The sequence below is a fragment of the Galeopterus variegatus genome, unplaced genomic scaffold (genome assembly GCF_000696425.1).
Source record: "Galeopterus variegatus unplaced genomic scaffold, G_variegatus-3.0.2 Scaffold17326, whole genome shotgun sequence".
Taxonomy (NCBI): domain Eukaryota; kingdom Metazoa; phylum Chordata; class Mammalia; order Dermoptera; family Cynocephalidae; genus Galeopterus; species Galeopterus variegatus.
Genome location: NW_007743437.1, coordinates 524 through 7090, shown reverse-complemented (window position 1 = coordinate 7090; position 6567 = coordinate 524). Strand labels below are relative to the sequence as shown.

The window sequence follows — 6567 nt, the reverse complement described above, 5'->3', positions numbered from 1 at the left end:
CAAAAAAAAAAAAAAAAAAAAAAAGACAGTAATTTATATGAACATGTGACTTACTTTTTTTTTTAATGAGGTATATTTTATTTTAAATTCACAGTTCTTTATGAATGTGAATGAAACAAGTGATATATAGTTAATACATTTAACATTTAAATTAATACATCTGCCTCTAAAATACGACAGGGAAACAGTTCTGCTTTCTCATGGGCTTCGTCGGTGTTCCATCAGACCAGGCCCGGTGTTCAGGCACACACAAGTGAATAGCTCCACGGTGGTGGTTCACAGAATCAATAAAGTTCCAAATTAAGAGAGACTATGTTCTCATGTATCCTGCATAGGCCGTAGAATAGAGTAATGAAGAGGATGGGCTCTGCCACCAGGTGGCCTGACTCAATTTCAGGATTAAAGGCTGGCCAGTGAGCTCACCTGGGAGAACATAGTGCTGATAACACCAAGGTCATGGGTGTGGAGGCCTGTACTGGCCAGCCGCCAAAAACAAAACAAAACAAAAGTCCTGGCTTTATCCATCACTGTGTTACCTTGGACAAGTTACTTAATCTGTTTATGCCTCAGTTCCTCATTCTTAAATGAGGGTGATAATAGTATCCAACTCATAGGATGCTTGTAAGGATTATGGGAGTTGATGCATGTAATATGCTTAAAATAGTGCCTGGTACCTAGAAAAAAATGTTAGCTACGACAATGACATACTTTATATTGAGATCATATTTAAAGTCATGGGAATGGACGTCATTAGTTAGGGAAAGAATAAAGAGGAGGGAAGAAAAGAGCCCAAGATTGAGCTTTGATGAACTCCAACTTGTTAAACTCACTTTTGAAAACTCATAATCTTAGCTGTTTTCAGGAGTCAGGTATGTAAGTAAATGCATGAAGAGACACAGATGCAAGTGGTGGGGACGTGTANTGTTTTTTCTCAGTAAGCTCTATGTTTGTTTTGGATACTTGAACCCAAAGTGAGCAATTTATGAAAGAGCAGGCTGGATAGAGAGAAACATCTGGAGGAAGAGCCCTGGCTTCTCAATTTGTAGGAATCATGAAGAACAGCAACAGGATAGAGCAGAATGACCTGAAGCCACCTCACTGTGAATCTAAGGTGGGCTGTTGGAGGTCGGCCCCTCCTACATTCAGGACGCATCAGGAGTGGCTCTGGAGCTGGTGGCCCAGAATCAAGTCCCTGCTCTGCCCTCTGCATCTGCTTTGTGTGACCTAGGTCCAAGTCTTTCTTTTTCTCAGTTGCCTCATTTATAACATTGGGTCAATGATAGAATCTACTGCACAGGATTATGTAGCAATTGAGTTAATGAGGATACAGGGCTTTAAAAAGTGTTTCGCATTTAGTAAATAAATGTTAACTGTTCAGATTAAAGAATTTAAAAAAAATTCCTAAAACAGAGATCTGGAATGACTACGTTTAGCAGGATAGCACTGGTTTTCTAGTGGCGGAGAAAGTAAGAATCTCTCTCTTCTACTCAAGGCTGTGGTAGTTATAGCTCCTGCCACACTCTGTCCTCAATCCCTGGGCCAAGATAAGTTTCCAAGAATAATGGCTTCATTTTGTCCCACAGCAGGAAGACTGGGGATTAGAACTAATTTATATACATATTTATCTTGGCCAAGGAATGAAGAAGAAGATAAGGGCACTATAAAGCTCTCACTGGATAACCCAGATTACCCTGCGCTGTGGCCTTGACTCCCACTCATTTGTCCAGAGTTGTCTGCCTCCTTAAGAACGTTTTGCTGTTTCTAAAGGAAAACTAAGCATATTGATTTACTTCCTTGACTACCCTATTCCCCATTGATTTGAGACCTAGAAGACACCTTTTGATTTATGTCCCACACCCTTTATCTGCCAACATTGTCCCCAAGCCTATGTCTGGGTCCCATCGGTATCTCTGCCTATATGTCTGCTTGAAAACCTGTGGATTAGAGAAGATCACCTCCAAGATCTTGTCCAAACTGAAGACAAGATTATTGGAACTGTGAGGTTCTGCTCTGCTCTCCTGCCATGCCCCAAGATTTCTGTGACACTGGAAATCTCTTTTTGCCTTTCCATCTAGACCCTCTTGCCCACATGCTGCTGAGCCCTTGGTAAAAGTCCCAAGGTGAGGACTTGCTCTGTGTCTGGGGCTCCTATGTATTCAGTATGTCCCATTAGCACAAGATTGTTAAAAGTTCAGCCAGTTTCTCCTTTCCCCTGCAAAATCCCTCACTCAATGACAGGCCTGCTTTGTTATTTGCTCCACCAGATTAAAGCTGCTTCTAGTCCTAGCTCATGTATGAAAGATTTATCCCTCTCTGAGATTTAGTTTCCTCTAAATTTCTTTGTGTCCTCAGCTTCCTATTGGGTTAAAAAATATGCATAATTTTGTAATTTAAATGGTGTTTCCTCTTTGTTATGGTGGGAATGTTGGTCAATGGTTACCATCTTTAACATAACCAGAGGCAGGACTTTGAAGACCCTCTGTTTTTGGAAATATGAAAAATACTTTATGAATATGAATTTGTGTCATTTTACATATTTACTCTAGTCCTCCGTGGACTGATTTAATTTAAAAATATTTGGTGTCCAGGTGGAAAGAATTTTGCTTTTATTTCCAGTCCTCCATTCAACAGTCAGTCTTCAAAATTCTTCTTTGCTTCTTGGTTTCTACTTCTTCTCCACCCACCTTTCATATGTACTTTCTCTGATATGGAAGGTGCATTACTCTTAGGTTATTCACTGAAATTCAGCTCCATAGTATCTCTCCCTTCCAAAGGAGTGCTCTTCACGGTGCTCAGAAGACAAAGTGCTCAGAGGACGTTGCGACTTCCAACTACTGGGACTCTGATGCTGAGAAGGCATTAGTAGTTGGGGGAGACTGATGCATTTATTTCTTTTAATATGTAGAACTTAATTACAAAGGTAATGAAGAATGCTCATAAAAATATCACATCATAGTATACCTGTGGAAATATTCAAGTTTGTGAAAGGAATTTTCTGAGAGATACAGTGAATCTTAGTGATCTTCCTTACCAAAGAGGGAAAGAATGCATCCCAAGCTGGATATTACAGAGCAAAAGAACTCCCCTGCAAGACACAGCCAGAGAAAGGCAGTGGAAGAATAAGGAAGTTAAGGCAATTGTTGGCCCATAAAGTAATTCCTTTATTTATAATTTATAGCTTTTATCTTCTTTTTCAATTGGTATTAGTGACTAGGTTTGGTCTTGTTCGTGTATTTGTTTATTTTCGGGGCTGTCAGGGTAGTTGCATGTGACTTTTCTATCTTGTAGACAAGGCTGAGATGAAGTTTTTTTTCGTGCATTGCTGCAGGTGACACAGAGCTGCATGCTGTTCATATGCTTGATAGTCTTGAACTGTTTCTTATGCCAAAACTCTATCTTGTTGACAAGGCTGAGATGAAGTTCCTTTCGTGCATTGCTGCAGGTGACATGGAGTTGCATGCTGTTCATATGCTTGATAGTCTTGAACTGTTTCTTTTCTTTTTTTTTTAGGGGAAAAGCCTATTGCTTTTATTAATCATATTTTTATTGAGTAATCACATTGTGTCAGGTGCTGATCTGGTAGTCAGAACCTGAGTAGTGAACAAGACAAGGCTTGTGGAGTTTCCAATCAGTAGGCAAAGACAGCTGACAAGAAAAGACTCAGGGAAGTGCCAGGTGGAGAATGAAATGGTGATGTGATAGGAGGGTAGCTGATTTTAGACTGGAGAGTTACAAAAGACTTCTCAGGAGGTCACACTGAGATCAGAATGACAAGAAAAATCTGGCCCCGTGAGGGCAGGGAATAACATGAGTCAGGGATGAGACAGTTCCCCAGCAAGAGTGAACTCAGCATGTTCAACGAACAGGAAGGGGTCAGTGTGCATGTGCCTTGTAAGGAGAAGGATGATCAGGAAGGGCTTTGCAGCAAGAGTAGGGAGGGTGGGTTTTATTCCCGTGTATTGGGAAGCCACTGGAGTGTATCAAGCAAAGAACAACAATATCTGTTTACCTTTTAAAAACCTGTGGCGTACACTAGCATTAATAAAGCAAATGTATTTCATAGGGCCTAGCCTCCAAAGCCCTGTAGCTTCAGGTATAACCTAACCTTTTAAAATTACATATGGAAATGTTAAGCTTGCAAAAGACAGGAAACTTTCCCCTGGATAAAGTCTCTGTTGTAGATAAAGAATTGTCACATAGCAAAATTGCTGGCTCAAGGACAGATGCCCTTGGAGAAGGTTAAGCTAAAGTTACTTGATTGTTATGTAAAAATACTAAGGAAATTGCTGTAGGAAAAGACAGTATTTGCTAAGAACAAGCTTTTGTTGGTGGATAGACTTAACCTTTTGCAAATTGCATTATGGAATGTCACTTTATCTCACTGATGTTACCAGCTTCTATTGTTAAACTATACTTAGCCATAACTCTACCTACGTTCCTTTTTTGTAACCTCCTGTCCTGGAAAATAAATACTTGGAGAAGACCCCAGTTCAGTGTTATTTTTCCAAGGAGAAATGCCTCTCTCTCTATGGTTCCTGGAAAATTAACCCCTTTGGAACTTCTCACTGCTCAGAAGAAATGGGCTTTGAACAATCCTTTTTGCATCTCCATCACCCAGGGGAAGAGAGGTGACAAAAACCTATAATACAGATGCTCAACATCATTAGTCATTAAGGAAAAGCAAATCAAAACTGTAATGAGATGCTACCTCACAACTACTAGATGGTTATTTAAAAAAGTAAAGACAAAAACAAAACACAACAGACAATAATAAGTGCTGATGAGGATGTGGAGAAATTGGAATCCTAGTACATCGCTGGTAGGAATGTAAAATGGTGTAGCCACTGTGCAAAACAGTTTGATTGTTCCTCGAAAAGTTAATCATGGAGATACTATATGACCCAGAAATTCTACTCTTAGGCTGACATTCAAAAGAAGTGAACATATGTACAAGAATATTCATAAGCAATATTATTCACAACAGCCAAAGGGTAAAAACAACCCAAATGTCTACCAACTAGTGAATGGATAAATAAAATGTGGTATACTCATACAATTAAATATTAGTAGGCCATAAAAGGAATGATATTCTGATACATGCTATAATATTGATGAACCTTGAAAACATTAAAGTGAAAGAAGACAGACAAAAAAGGTTACATATTGTAGATTCCATTTATATAAAATGTCCAGAATTGGTTTTCACCCCAAAAGGAAACCTCATGCCCATTAAGTAGTCTCTCTCCCTTCTTGTCTTCCCCAAGTTCCAGATCTGGTCAGAAAGCAGACAAGTGGTTATCTCGGGTAATGAAAATGTTCTGGAACTGCAGAAGCTCTATGTCTTCATGGTTTTCAGACCCAGGAGCATTCTCCATCAATATGGTGAACATCACTTTCACATTCATGTTCACCATATCCAACTCACTGAGCAATTTTCCAATCTGTTCTGGGACCAATATAATAGTTGAGATGTTGGGAACAATTACAGAAGGAAGAGCTAGTGCAGTAGGGACTGATGCTGGTGGGCTGGATGAGATCTGAGCAGTCTCCTGTCCTACTGTCTCAGCCTCTGCATGTGCATCTGAGGAAGGAAGAGCCGGTGCAGTAGGGATGGATGCGGGTGGGCTGGGTGAGGTCTGAGCAGTCTCCTGTCCTACTGTTTCAGCCTCTGCATCTGCATCTGAGGAAGGAGACTGACCACCTTTCTTAAGCAGGTCCAGATACACTTCTTTCACTTCACTTATATCCTCACCTCCTGGGAAACCCTGCAACCATGTCTTAATGAAATTCAAGATTCTATTCTGAATGTGTAATGGCAAGGTGTATCTGGGATTCAGCAACTTAACTAGACTATCTTTAAAAAATTCCTTCATCACAACCAGAGACGGGAAACTTGGACCACAGTTCTGCATGTATATGTCAATAAGTGACAAGGTAAGTTGAATTTCCTTATGAATGTAGTGTGTGGATAGCCTTTTCTTCAAAGCTTTTACTGCATCTTTTGGCCCATCCCTGGCAGTGTGAATTATGTCACAGATGTGCATAAACTGGCCCCTGTCTTCAGTCTGAACTCCAGCANCATTAAGTAGTCTTTCTCCCTTCTTGTCTTCCCCAAGTTCCAGATCTGGTCAGAAAGCAGATGAGTGGTTATCTCGGGTAATGAAAATGTTCTGGAACTGCAGAAGCTCTATGTCTTCATGGTTTTCAGACCCAGGAGCATTCTCCATCAATATGGCGAACATCACTTTCACATTCATGTTCACCATATCCAACTCACTGAGCAATTTTCCAATCTGTTCTGGGACCAATATAATAGTTGAGATGTTGGGAACAATTACAGAAGGAAGAGCTAGTGCAGTAGGGACTGATGCTGGTGGGCTGGGTGAGGTCTGAGCAGTCTCCTGGCCTACTGTCTCAGCCTCTGCATCTGCATCTGAGGAAGGAAGAGCCGGTGCAGTAGGGACGGATGCGGGTGGGCTGGGTGAGGTCTGAGCAGTCTCCTGTGCTACTGTCTTAGCCTCTGCATCTGTATCTGAGGAAGGAGACTGACCACCTTTCTTAAGCAGG

At 40.8% G+C, this 6567-nt stretch overlaps 1 pseudogene; it reads right to left on the bottom strand.

Moving 5' to 3' along the window:
- Positions 1-5219: 5219 nt before the first annotated feature.
- On the bottom strand, positions 5220-6124 carry LOC103582684 (annotated as a pseudogene).
- Positions 6125-6567: the final 443 nt, after the last annotated feature.